Source organism: Rhinoderma darwinii, chromosome 1 (assembly GCF_050947455.1).
Source record: "Rhinoderma darwinii isolate aRhiDar2 chromosome 1, aRhiDar2.hap1, whole genome shotgun sequence".
In the NCBI taxonomy this organism is placed as follows: domain Eukaryota; kingdom Metazoa; phylum Chordata; class Amphibia; order Anura; family Rhinodermatidae; genus Rhinoderma; species Rhinoderma darwinii.
The window spans coordinates 618,332,780-618,347,076 of NC_134687.1; the positions used below are offsets into that span (position 1 = coordinate 618,332,780).

The 14,297-nt window shown below is 46.1% G+C and overlaps 1 protein-coding gene across 3 annotated transcripts in view; it reads left to right on the forward strand.

Moving 5' to 3' along the window:
* Positions 1-852: 852 nt before the first annotated feature.
* Positions 853-14,297, forward strand: part of RAI14 (retinoic acid induced 14) — a 134,635-nt gene continuing 121,190 nt past the window's right edge. For all 3 annotated transcript variants that reach the window (XM_075841755.1, XM_075841763.1, XM_075841772.1), the window contains exon 1: positions 853-1,071. The gene's annotated coding sequence lies outside the window, so the exon portion shown is untranslated. The remainder of the gene's footprint in view (positions 1,072-14,297) is intronic.

The window sequence follows — 14,297 nt, forward strand, 5'->3', positions numbered from 1 at the left end:
GATAATACCACCATACACGGACTGAATAATACCACCATACAGGGACTGAATAATACCCCCATACAGTGACTAATAATACCACCATACAGTGACTGAATAATACCACCATACAGGGACTGAATAATACCACCATACAGTGACAGAATAATACCACCGTACACTGACTGAATAATACCACCGTACAGTGACTGAATAATACCACCGTACACTGACTGAATAATACCACCATACAGTGACTGAATAATACCACCGTACACTGACTGAATAATACCACCATACAGTGACTGAAAAATACCACCATACACTGACTGAAAAATGCCACCATACAGTGACTGATAATACCACCATACAGTGACTGAATAATACCACCATACACTGACTGAATAATACCTCCATAGTGACTGAATTATACCCCCATACACTGACTGATATTATGGTTACAATTTCCCCTGAGGCGCCCCCTTCAGCAGACCACACACCCCTTATTGAGCCATGGGTGGCAGTCATATTGGTTCTGACCCAGCTTTTCCTGACACAGATGGTGCACAATATATGACACTTTATAAGCAAGATGCAGTGCAGCAGTAACACAGATGTCACATGCACGGTGAAGTTTCTGTTACACTGGGTAATGATGCAGTGTCACGTCACCACGTTGGCTCCTGCAGATTGAGTTAGACTGGACTAAACCACTGCAACATGAGGGGGTGGAGGGGGATTCAGAGGCCATTATAACATTCCTATTCAATGACTGACACCACCTTTGTTCCTGCTGGCCACTCCTATAGCCTGTGACAGTGGCGGTGCTGTAGTGACCTGGAGCGGACGCTAGGTGGCAACAGAGAGCCTCCAGCCCCTGGTTCAAACAGCAAACAAAAGAGAGAAGAAAAGTACAAAGATCAGAAGTGCAGAGTTATGCTGCCGGCAAGAAGCAGCGATCAGCGGGAGCAGAGGCTGCAGAGACTGTGATCCGGGGCCGGGAGGCACTGCCAGGCTGCACTACCAGCTCCCCTGCCATGTGCCAGCAGCCTGTGGAGTACAAGGGAACCCAGGAGGAGAGCGCTGCTGAGGGTAAGAGGCATTGCTGAGAGGGTGCCCTGAGGATTGCACTTATAGAAGAGGTCTGGGGTCTGTATAGTCTCATCTCCTTGTACCAGGACAATGTAGCAGGATTGGGGGGGAGGAGGGACCATATGGCTGAGCGGCACCATGCCAGGTCATACAGTGGGCATGTGGCAGGTCATCTATAGCAGCCAGGTGAAGCTGTCAGTAGGTGATCATTCCCATATGTATCAGATCATTCCCATGGAAAAAGTTTGCTTTGTTTCATATTGGAAATGTAGAAGCTGCAGAACGTCTTGCATCGTTTCTATGTGATGTTCTGCAGATATGACTCCACATTTTTTTTACAAGCGCTGCGGAATATGTTGGCGCTATATAAATGGCGAAAAATGTAAAGCTTTAGTTTGCTGAGGCGATATAATGGGGGATTGCATTATAAGAAATTCCCTAATATAATGTTAAAATAGAAGCCACACAAATAATAAGTCTGTAGGGTTTCATATCCCCTACAAGTTCCTGTGGAGCCGGCATGGAAGGCGTTGTCCAAACTGGGCAACATCTTTTCTAAGTAATGACCAGCAGCTAAAATCACCAGCGATCACCTGTGATGGCCATGATTAGCAGCAGCGGCCACTACAGGCGATATATGGTATTACATGGCGCCCATTCAAATGAATGGGACAACATGTATACATGGTCGTGATGGATCCTTGCGATGGCTCTCTGAGGGTGCAAATCAGATGACCCCCCCCCCCTATGATGTACAGACTGTATTCTGTGAACAGGGCTGACATGGTGACTGGCCTGCAGAGAACAGACTTATTTTTAGGATGGTTCCTTCTTGTGATTATATTAATATAATTAGTAAAGGGTTTTCCGTGTTTCTGGACATAAAGCTTATTGTATAATAAAACATTGTGGAGTTTTATGTTAAACTTCATGTTGCACTTTCTCACCATTTTCAAGATCTCTGCATGCTGTCAGTAAATAGAAACATTCTTGTTTACCTTTCAAGATCTAAGGGTATGTTCACATGCAGTGTTTTCAGACGTAATTCAGGCGGTTTACGCCTGAAAAGACGGCTCCGTTACACCTGCAAACATCTGGCCATTGCTTGCAATGGAAATAACGATGTTCTGTTCCCACGAGGCTTCATTTTACACGTCGCTGTCAAAATACGGCGCTAAAATGACGCCCGCGAAAAAAGTGCAGGACACTTCTTGGGATGTTTTTGGAGGCGTTTTTCATTGACTCCATTGAATAACCGCTCCAATAATGGATGTAAATTACGCCGCTAAAAACGCGAGTTGCTACAAAAACGTCTGAAAATCAGGAGCTGTTTTCGCCTGAAAACGCCTCCGTATTTTCAGAGTTTTTTGGTCACTGCGTGTGAACATACCCTAACACTTCTCACAGCTTAGTTTGCTACAACTGGATCCAGTCTAGATAATCCTCTGTGAGTTAACTACATCAGCAGCACAAGTTTCTATCTGGTGCTGAAGATTTGCTACAATGTATCAGTGCAGGTAAAATCTATCAGTCTAGACTCTGGACTATTTGGGTCACAGGGGATTGTCTAGACTGGATATAGTTGTTGCAAACTCAACTGTTAGAAGTACTAGATCTGGAATGTTCCAATTCACTGACAGCAAACGGAGATAGGAATTGAAACACAAAGTATATCCGATGGTTGCAGAGCTTTTTAGTACACAAGGGTAAAATTTGTTTACATAAAAACGTTAGTATTTTGTATGCAAACGCAGCAGGACTTCCTCGCAATTCTGTGGAATTTTCGAACGCGTCGTTGAATGATTGTGTATTGTATTCTATGGTAAGAGCTGTGTTTTTATAGCGGCGTCGTAACTTTAAGTACCCCCAATATATTCCATGTAAACTGTTATATCTGTGTGTATACAGTCATCTGGAGTGGGGTCTGTAACGTGATATTTAAAGCTTCAGCGATATTTCTGGGAAAGCTGGGTGACAGCAAACACGTGTGCTGAGTCCAACAGGAGATGTCATTGAGCTTACCCAGACCCCTGAATGGCAAATGTCTAGTTTGGAAATTCCCATTTCCATACACCCTATTACACTTCTTGCACACGACCGAGTTCAGGCCATGAAAAATGGTCCGCGTGTCGGCTGGATTTCCCTTCCCGAACGCGGTACTGGTGAACGGGACTCCTGGCATCGTAGACAGTTATCATGCTAGGAGTCTGACTCCGCACGGAACCGCTGTTCTGTACTGTATCATTTGTTCATTTCGGAACAGCAGTTCCATGGGGAGGCAGGGACTCCTAGCATCATAATGTCTATAATGCCAGGAGTCCCGATCACCAGTACTGTGGTCGGGCAGGGAAATCCAGCCCCCACTTGGACCGTTTTTCACGGCCCGATCCCGATCGTATGCAAGAGCAATTTAGGGATTCGGAGGGGTGTCCTCTGTTCAGGATTCTCATCTCTTGGCCAGAGTGGAGAGCGGTTATAAGGAGTGTCTCGCTCTGGACGGCCTGTCCTGTATTACACACACACAACCCATTGATATGAGTGGGCACTGTGTAATGATTAATTTCACCTGTGGTGGCGCTGCAGGGAATTTGAAGACTTACTGCCAGGTTTCACACAGATCACAACTGATCGCTAGGGGTTCCTTGGTGAGCAGTTTTTGTCAAGAAATAGGGATTGTCCAAAGAAGAGAACCCCTTTAGGCACTGAAATATCTTCTGCTCCCATGTTCCTGCATACCTAGACAGATTTGCCATTCAGGAGTCTGGAAAAGCTGAGCGCTAAACCTCTTGGTTGTTACCTACTCATAGAAAAAGTTGGAAATGGATAAATCTGTTTTTGTTTTTTTGTAATTTAAGAGTAAGGTTCTTAATTAATATATAAACTATCTTAAAGGGGGTTTCAGAGACATAAATGACTGTATATTTAAAGAGGTTCTCCCTTTTATACATTATTTTTTGTTAGGCGCCTTGAAAATAAGCAGATCACAGGTTTATCTGTGGGGGAACCTGGTAGCAAGTGTTCAATTTCGCAGCAGCGCCACCACAAGGGAAATTAGGCATTACACGGTGGCCTTTGAAATAAGTAGTTGTCTTTGTAATGTACAATATAAACGTGTCAGGTCCTCCCTCTGCTCTTTGCTCTTGATAATAGATGAGATTCTTTCCCCCCCCCCCCCCCCCCCTATTAACTCAACATCTCCTAAAAACATATTTGGAATTAGGTTTTCTAGACCAGACAACCCCATAGTATATCATACGGCCGCTCGCTGTATGGACATGTATAGTGAGGGGCCCATGCTGTTGTTTGTTTCCTACGTTGTTATTTTTGCCTGTGGGGAAAGTTGTTTGTTTTTTTTGTGCATCGCACGTCGATGTAAGACATTCACTAATCCATGGTAACTCTAGGGATAATATAGACTGTGCATAAACGGGATGTACAATTGAAAGGCTGTGACTGTACTAATCCCAGGAGCCAGGTAGCCAAAGCATCTAGACATTTGCCCGCTGCTGACTAACTTTCTGGGTTGTTTTCTATTGATCGAGGTTCTTATTCTTGGGTTACTGAGAAAGTCAAACTGGCTCCTAGAATCGGTTAATAGTCATTCATACCTTTTTATAATATCCATGTCCTCCAGTGGGAAAGGGGACTCTGTGTGCTGATATGTACATGTAAAATGTATGGGAATTGACCTCAGTCCCATTCCGAACATTAGCTTTTACCAGTATGGGAGGTCCCTGCAGTATGTGCAGAGTTCTCTACACACTGGCTGAAGCTGCTCTTTCTCCCTCTATCTTGTTGGGAAGTCACAGCATATACTAGAATCTGAATTATTTTCTGCCAAATGACTACATGTAAACAGCCTTGACTGGAATCCCCAGTGATTGGTTGCTATGGGCAACTGCTCCACTTTTTGTTTGCGCCATTGTAGACAAGTCTCCCATGATATTTTCCCATTGTGTTGATCAGATGATATAACAAATATGACACGTTTTAGATGATATCCACCAACGTGACAGCTGTCTATTACTCTGTTGGTGGATATCATCTAAGACGTGAGTACTGTTTATTACTCTGTTGGTGGATATCATCTAAGACGTGAGTACTGTCTATTACTCTGTTGGTGGATATCATCTAAGACGTGACGGCTGTCTATTACTCTGTTCGTGGATATCATGTAAGACGTGACAGCTGTCTATTACTCTGTTGATAGATATTGTGTTGGGGTCAGTTGGATGAAGCCCCCAGTTTGACTTGCACCACGCATACTATTGTGACTTTGGGTGCTGTCCTTTTTGTACGCGTTTATATGATATGACATGATCAGATGTTATTTCACTATGATATATGTAATACATTTTATCACATGATATGACATGCATGACTATACGACATATGACGTGATAATATGACATGACTAATATATGATCAGATAATGACATATATGATTAGGTGATATTACATGATCAGATGATATGACACATGGTATATAATGTGATCACATGGTGTGAAGTGTGATATGATTAAAGAATATTATATGATCAGATAATGACATGTATGATAAATTACTTATATAATGTGATCAGATGATATGTATGACGTGATCACATGGTGCGACATATTATATAGGACTAGATGATATAACGTGATCAAATTATATATGATTAGATATGACATCACATAGTGTGACACGTATTATATATGACTAGATGATATGATTTAGATAATATGTGGTCAGATAATATATAATTAGATTATGACATATATGAGGTGATCACATGTATGATATATGACTAGATGATATGACATATATGAGGTGATCACATGGTATGACATGTATGATATGACTAGATGACCTGATGTGATTAGATTATGACATAAATTATGTTCTCACACGGTGTGACGTATTATATAAGATTAAATGATCTGATTAGATGATGACATAAACTACGTGATCACATGGTGTGACATGTATTATATAAGATTAGAGGATATATGGTCAGATGATATATGATTAGATGATATGACACATATGAGGAGATTACATGGTACGACCAGTATAATACATGAGCAGATTATATGACACTGCACTCTGTTTATTCAGGGCTCTCCTGTACATGAGGAAGTGTTATGCGTTGTCGGCTTGTGATAGCACTGATGACCTATGGCTGCCGGCCCTGTTTCCACTTCTCAGGTTTATGGCCCTATCTATTCTCATAAAGCTGTTGCCATGTGTCACTCTTTGTGTCATCTCTGCTGTCACTCACACCTGTGCAAATTACAATCAGATCTTCATAGTCGTGGAATAACGCACCCATCACACAGGACTGCGAAAAGAGATGGGACTAGGCGGCAGTCTGTCCCGACTAGGCGGCAGTCCCTCCTGATCACACGTTGCTGCCCAACGGAAGGAAAACAATTCTGTAAATATATCGTGTTGTGGCCGTCCAGACCTTGACCAATGTACGGGCTACCTTGCTCAATACATAACGCTTAATAACCATTTTAACAATAATACACAGACATCTGAATGTGGTATAAATTTGGCCAAGGCTATTTATTAAATTGTAAACCAATTGTACTTGTGTACAAAAAACGTTAGCCAGCCATAACAGTGTATAAAATGTGTTAACATAAATAAACATGTAAATTAAATAACATGCCGGAAGGGGTTCGTCATCATGCCCCACCCAAATGTTCACAGAAACCGAATCCCAATTCACATCCTCAAACAACCCCCCCCCCCCCCGGCCAAATCTTACTCCCGCTCGCCAATTCCCCCCACCCTAAAAGCCACGAAGAAGGCCCAAGAAAAAAACAAAGAAAGCATCAAAGATTCATAAATGGACGAACAGACCTCACCCAACACCCCTAACAACTTCTTAAGCATCACCACTGTAATCGGCCGTCTGGAATCCATTGCCTTCTTTTGGCGGTTCAATCCTTTCAGGACCTGCTGTATCCGAAAGTCCTTGGACACGTCCGGTCTCCCGGACAACTTAAAATAGCCAACGCAGCCAGCCGCTTTCCCACGGCTGATGCCGACACCCCCATGTCCACCAAGTGAACCAAATAGGCCTCAAGTAGTCCGACCAACGACTCAGGCTGGAAAGAAGCCGGCCTCCCTACAGGGGAGCCCTCCCATGCAGCCGGCCACCTGTCCGCACACCATCTCCTGCCAAGTAACGCTCCAAATCCCACACTAGCAGCCGAATCGGTCTGTAGACCCAACTCTACAGAATCCTCCAAACCTGACTGAAAAACCGATACCCCATTAAGGACGCTAAGAACGAGCCCCAACCCTCCAGGTCCTCCCGATGCTCCCTCGTCACTCTGATGGAATGGTGCGGTTTGGAAATACTTGCCGTGGCACTGCACAAGCGCCTGCTTAAGATCCTGCCCATAGGTGTTAACTCTGCATGCAAAATTTAACTTCCCTAATACTGATTTGTAATTCCTGAAGTCTAACTTTCTTCAAACTCCCGAGACGCCCGATTGCCGCCCTCAGGTCTTCCAACTTTTCTGCTGGCAGACGACAGATCCCCTTACTCGAGTCAATCTCTAAACCTAGGAATGTCAGGCACGGCATGGGGGCCCATTTTTTTGTCCATTGCCATAGGGATACCAAACTTCTCTGCCACGTTCAACAAGGTATCCAGTATGTGCCGGCAAACATGCGTCCCAGCTGGGCCCACGCACAAGAAGTCGTCCAGGTAATGGATGATTCTACCAAAACCAGACGACTCGCTAACCACCAATTCCACAAAACCACTAAAAGCCTCAAAGTAAGAGCATGTCCGAGACAACCCCATGGGTAAACACAGGTCCACAAAATCACTTCCGTCAAAAAAACAGCCAAGGAGATGATGACTATCCGGGTGAATAGGAAGCAGCTGGAAAGCTGCCTCCACATCCGCTTTTGCCAATAGGGCCCCCCGGCCCTCCTCTCTCACTAGATCCACTGCCCTATCAAAAGAAGCATACGACACAGAACAAAGTTGCTTGTCTATACTGTCATTCACTTTGGAAAGGACAGATGATGTATCATCCGAAACTTCCCCGGCTCTTTCTTTGGAACAACCCCCAATGGAGAAACATGAAAATCCGAAAGGGGTGGGAAGGGAAAGGGGCCCGCCATCCAGCCCAGTTCCACTTCCGCTCTAAGTTTAACCCAAACCACCTCCGGAAACTGAATTGCAGATTTCAAATTCGTCGGAACCACCCCCATCCAAGGAAACTGGAAAGGGAAAACCGTCCCTCAATAACGCATGCGACCTATTGCCGTAATGCTCGAGCCACGGCAGCATCGCGCCTAGCTTCACTGGAGTCTTCACCTTTTTGCCAGCAGCATCCCCCGGGCGCTTAACGAGACGTTTGAAACAGCGGGAGTAGGGGTGTGAGCCCCCCACACCCAGAGCAGTCATGCCAGAATTTACATGACACACCCGCTTTGCGTTGTCCCTCATTAAAGGGCCAACACACACCTTTTTTGTTAAGGGCCGGTTGGGCAGACCCTTGCCTCCCGGCCCCTCCGTGAAAGGGAGCAGGACGCTGAGACATCATCCATAAGGGCAGATCTAATTGATCCCACCTCATGGCAGGGCATGCCGCCAGGCGCTGACGAAACTGCTCATCATAACTCCACCACACCAGACCCCTATAGGTCTTACAAGCATCCAAAATACCCTCCATGTAACAAAACAAAGACGCACAATATTCCGGGAATTTAGCTCCCCAAACGCTCGCATAGATACAAAAGGCTCTCAACCAATTCCCAAATGTCTTCTGAATCTTTCTATACCTACGTTTTGCGTTCTCCCTCTTCCCGTTTCTTCAACTTCTCATCCATGTCCTTCGTCTCGGGGAAATCATCAAGAGGCAGCAGTGAAAATAGTTCCACATACTCCCCCCTTCTCAATCTTCTATTAGGCCTCGTCCTTCAAATACACGCTCAGCGGGCCCGAAAAGGCAAACTCAGAGCCTCTGTGAACAACATCCATCACGGGACCCACACACGCCACAGGCTGCTCCACAATCCCCACCTGTGAACTACCGAACGCTGAACCCGGACCATCATCCACTCCTGCCAAACTACCCCGTGGGGAGGAACGCACTGACTCCCGAACTTCCCTCCAGGCCCCTGCAACCGCCACATCAGCTTGCCACACTACCTGCCCCAACTTAGCAGCCAGCAAGTCCTTCACATCCACCAGGACCCTCAACAAATCGCCTGCAGAAAACCCTGATTTACCTCCCGATCTTGAAGACGACCCTGCGGCTGCACTGCTCCTCTTGGCGATTGCCCTCGGCCTGCTCCACCAGACCCCGATACGTAGGCACGACTCTCGTTGCCCCTTCCGTCCAAGAGGATCGTCCCATACTACATACCGGTGACTAGGCCTCCCGGTCCAATCTAGACTAACCTCTCGCGCCATCCAACCAGCCACTGTATACCTCGGGATCTCGGCGGCGTTTCGACACAAAAGCCTCCTGAAATCCTGACCCACGTCTTCCCGCCAGAGGTGGCCTTCGATCCCGACTCTGAGTCCTGGACCGCCACAAAACACTCCCCACCGGCGTGTGGCAGGATGGCTCCCGCCGCCCTCTGGACCTGTGAGAAAAATACACCACATCATCCAAACGATCCCAGTCCACCGGAACGAACTGCATACTCCCCACCACCACCGCTAACCCCCATTCGGGGGCCCCGGCTGTATCTTCAGGGGCCTAACTGTCCTTCCGTCGCACCCCTCCGACCAGCGACATGTGACACGGGGCCAGCCGTGAGGCTGCACTCCCCCGATCCTCCAGCCTTTTGTCCCACAATAGCCAAAACCAGCAACAGCTCTGAGGCGTTCACCAGTGTTCCCCTCCAGTTGCCTGCCAGCTGCTGATCCCGGGTCCATTATCTCTCCTGCCGACACCTTCCCGCTGCTCTGCGCCTTCCTCCAATCACGGGTGGGCACTCCCCTCTTCCACCCGCTCACTCGACGAGTCGGACTCCTCCTTCTCCGACCAGGCCGCACCAGACTGGGGCTCAGCCGGATCGGCGGCTTAGTATTGCGCACCGGCCTAGTGCCGACAGCCACCACTGCTTGCATCCCGGAAACCTGCTCCGCCAACCATGCCGCTCCCCTCTCCGTTGCTAAGGCCCTCACACTATTCAGCAGCTCCTCCATCTTGAAAAACACGTCCTTCTTCCTTGCTCGTTTGGCGCTTCTGCCAAACCATGCCTCCTGACGTCAGGCGCAACGTCGTCGTCGTCCCCCCCCCCCCCCACATGGTCAAGCCGCTCCTTCTCTGACGTGCCGCTGATCCCGAGCTCCCCTCTTGTTCTGAATTTATTTGAAGAGCATCTTTCCTGTAAATCATTCTGTCAAATTATTAAAAAATATTTTCAGCTGTTTCTTAGGCGCTTCTGTTTCTGGGAAGACTGTGACATCTGTTAACTTCATCTTTAGTGATTGCCACCCAGCTTTTCCAGACTCCTGAATGCATATCTGCCTAGTTATCTACTGACACCGTTCATATGGCATGTTTCTTCCAGCAGTCCCGTTTGTCCACCTTAATTGTACCGCTGTCTCCATAATTCCCACTCCTGTCGATCATTCAGCCATAGTGCGACCGATGTACAATGGAACATGTGGATATTCATTGTGACCTCATTAAAATATATTTGGATTATTCCGACCTCATGTCCGCCTGCTGAGCTATTATAGCAATGCTTTATAATGCCATCTGGGCTGCCAGCTATTATCAACCTCTCTCAGACTGCATTGGCATAAGATACAGAATCTGGAAGACCATGAGTGAAATGTTTCTTACAATACAGCTGCGCTTTCATCAGATATTAACCTTTACCTTAGCCCTTACCCTAATTTTAAGGCCTCATGCATATGACTGTAGCCATGTGCACGGCTGTGATTTTCGGGTCGGCACCCGCGAGCCACCCGCTGATCGCGGGCCGTGTACATGGCTGCGTCCATTATTTCCTATGAGCCTGGATCGCAGAACACGGCTGTAATAAGACAAGCCCGTTCTTTCTGCGGTCCAGATTCCTGGGCCATGCACGGACCGTGGAAACCACGGTCGTGTGCATGGGCCCATAGGAATGAATGGGGCCGCAATTCTCCCGTGTATTTTCGGCCACAAGCACGTTCGTGTGCATGGGGCCTTAGGAATGAATGGATTTTTGGGGGAATTGCGGCCGCAAAACCACGGTCCGTGCCTGGACCGCAGAAAGAACGCGCATGTCTTATTACGGCCGTGTTCTGCGGTCTATGCTCATAGGAAATAATGTACGTGGCCATGTGCACAGCCCGCGATTTGCGGGCGGCTCGCGGGTGACACTCCGCTGCCGGCCGGCTCGAAAATCACGGCCGTGCACATGGCTACGGTCATGTGCATGAGGCCTAACTCTTTCCTTTACCCTAGCCCTTACCCTACTACTAACTATAGCCCTAGCCCTTACCCTAACATTAACCCTAGCCCTTATCCTTCTACTAACTCTAACCCTTACCCTAATCCTTATCCTAGCCCTTACGCTTACCCTAACATTTTTCCTAGCCCTTACCCGAATCCTAACTCTTACCCTAAACCTAACATATACCCTAGCCTTTACCCCGATCCTTATTCTAGCCTTACGCTAACATTTACTCTAATCCTTACCCTAGCCCTTAATCTAACATTTACCCTACCCATAACTCTAATCCTAACTGTAATCCTTACCCTAGGCCTTGCCCTAATTCTTACCCTAGCCCTTACTCTAACATTTACTTTAATCCTTACCCTAACTATTACCTTTTTAAAGAGGCTCTGTCAACAGATTAAAAATGCCCTATCTCCTACATCATTTTATCGGCGCTGGAATGTAGTTAACAGCAGTGTTTTTTTATTTTGAGAAACCATCTTTTTTCAGCAAGTTATGGCCTTTTATTACATTTATGCAAGTTAGTTTCTTAATGCCCAAGTGGGCGTTTTTTAACTTTTAACAAAGTGGGCATATTACAAAGAAGTGTATGACGCTGACCAATCAGCATCATACACTTCTTTCCATTACACCCAAACTTGTTTCACTGAACAGCGTGATCTCGTGTGACGTCACTTCCGCCCACAGGTCCTTAGTCTCTAGGGAGTTCTATATGCTTACCTGCACTGTGTGATGCTGCCTCCTCCTCCGCTGCTGCTGCAGATCCGACGACTAACTTCTCATACGCCTGGAGACGATCTATGTTCAGTCTTCAGACGCAGGGATGAAGGACCTGTGGGCGGAAGTGACGTCACAGCGTGGTCTCGCGAGATTGCGCTGTTCAGTGAAACAAGCTTTGGTGTAATGAAGAGAAGTGTATGATGCTGATTGGTCAGCGTCATACACTTCTTTGTAATACGCCCACTTGGTTAAAAGTTAAACGCCCACTTGGGCATTAAGAAACTAACTTGCATAAATGTAATAAAGGTCATAACTTGCTGAAAAAAGATTGTTTCTCATAATAAAAAACACTGAGTTGGAAGAGTTTAGCATGATTATTTAGGCTTCTGTTAAAGATTTAGTCAATCGACCATTGTAGAAAATGGCATATAAAACAATTCCCTAATATACTGTAGTCTTCTTATGGGAATCTCTCCAACCTCATTATTCCCCAATGGGAAGCATGGTGGCCGGCGACCTTCCGACCATCGCAACGTCGGCCATGACCTTGTTTCCCACTGCGGTTGCGGTAATGCTGCGGTTTTACTTCTAGGGAAGAATATATCTTATGGGACACCAGACAGTGCCACACGGAGTGCAAATAGGCTCCCTGGACACGGCCTTACCATGTGCATAAAGCCCAAGGAGCCTTAGTGTTTATCCCATGATTTCTTGTCTCCTTCCTTAACCTAACCTAAAACAAGTCTGCCTAGTAGGAAGGAGCACTCCATTATATAGCAGATTTTCTTTAATCACTTCTGTATGTGTAACTATGCATATACTCACATAGTGACAGGCAGACAAGTGGTTGCTAGGTAACGTGGACCAAAACAACCTGCAGAATATACTACATGGCGCAAAATATACACATATTCTGCCTTTATTGAGGTGGAGTTAGGCCTTAAAAGGGATTTTCCACTTAAGGCTGGGTTCACACAGAGTTTTTTGCAGGCGGAAAATCTGCCTCAAAATTCAGTTTGGAATTTTGAGGCAGATTTTGCTCTGCCTGCACGCTGATTTTCGCTGCGTTTCTCGTGGCGTTTTTTGCCCGCGGCGATTGAGCGCCACGGGCAAAAAAAGCAGCGAAATACGCTTTCTCTGCCTCGTTTTGAGGTCAGAGGCGTAAACGCCCGAAGATAGGGCATGTCTCGCGGGAAAAAAACGCCTCCGCCTCCCATTGAAATAAATGGGAGGCATTTTCGAACATTATTTGCAGCGTTTCGTCAAAAAACTCAGGGTGAACTCCCCCTTAGACATAAAAGTGAGATAGTTGGGAATTCAAGGATCTCCTTGGCTTGCAGAATAGGACCCTCCTCCTTCTTCCTTTTTTTTTTTTTTTTTTTTTTTCAAAATTATTGGGAGTACCATAGTTTGGATATACCATAAATGTGGTAAAACCCCTTTAAATAAATGCAAATTTGAGTTTTCAGACATTTTGGTTTATTATGTGAAATTTCAGAAACCAGGTAAAATCTTGTAACTATTTTCTGGGACGACAACGCCCTGCAAGAGATTTAAGCTTAAATTTGTGAATCTGCCTGAACGAGACTGTACAACGCATAGGACGTGAGTCGAGTCCCTGGATTAGAGGTTAATTAGATAATTTGCCCGGACTCTTGTTCAAAGCAATTAGAGATAACCCGGCTTGTACAGGGGGCGGCTCCTTGTTTACTTTGTATAAACTACCGTAGTTTATAACCATTATTACAGCCAAGTTCTAAAATACACAATACGGCTTCTGCAAATAAAGTCTCCTGCTGAATATTACTGTTCTCCATGATCAATTTATCAATATTGTCAAAGGGCGCGCCAATTCGGCCAAATTTACCAAAATCACGCTCGAGTCAAGATAAGTTGCCAGGTATGTAAAAGCTGGTTCACGCAGATTGTCGTTCTAACCAGTAGATCGGCGCTTGTTACATAGTGATTCTTTACTGTATGGGGTCGCCGTCCGTTTGCGTCATTGTCGGCAGCACATCCCATGTTTACACGGGGAGATATGCTGCCAACAACAATGATTTTATAGGAAGCGTAAACAATT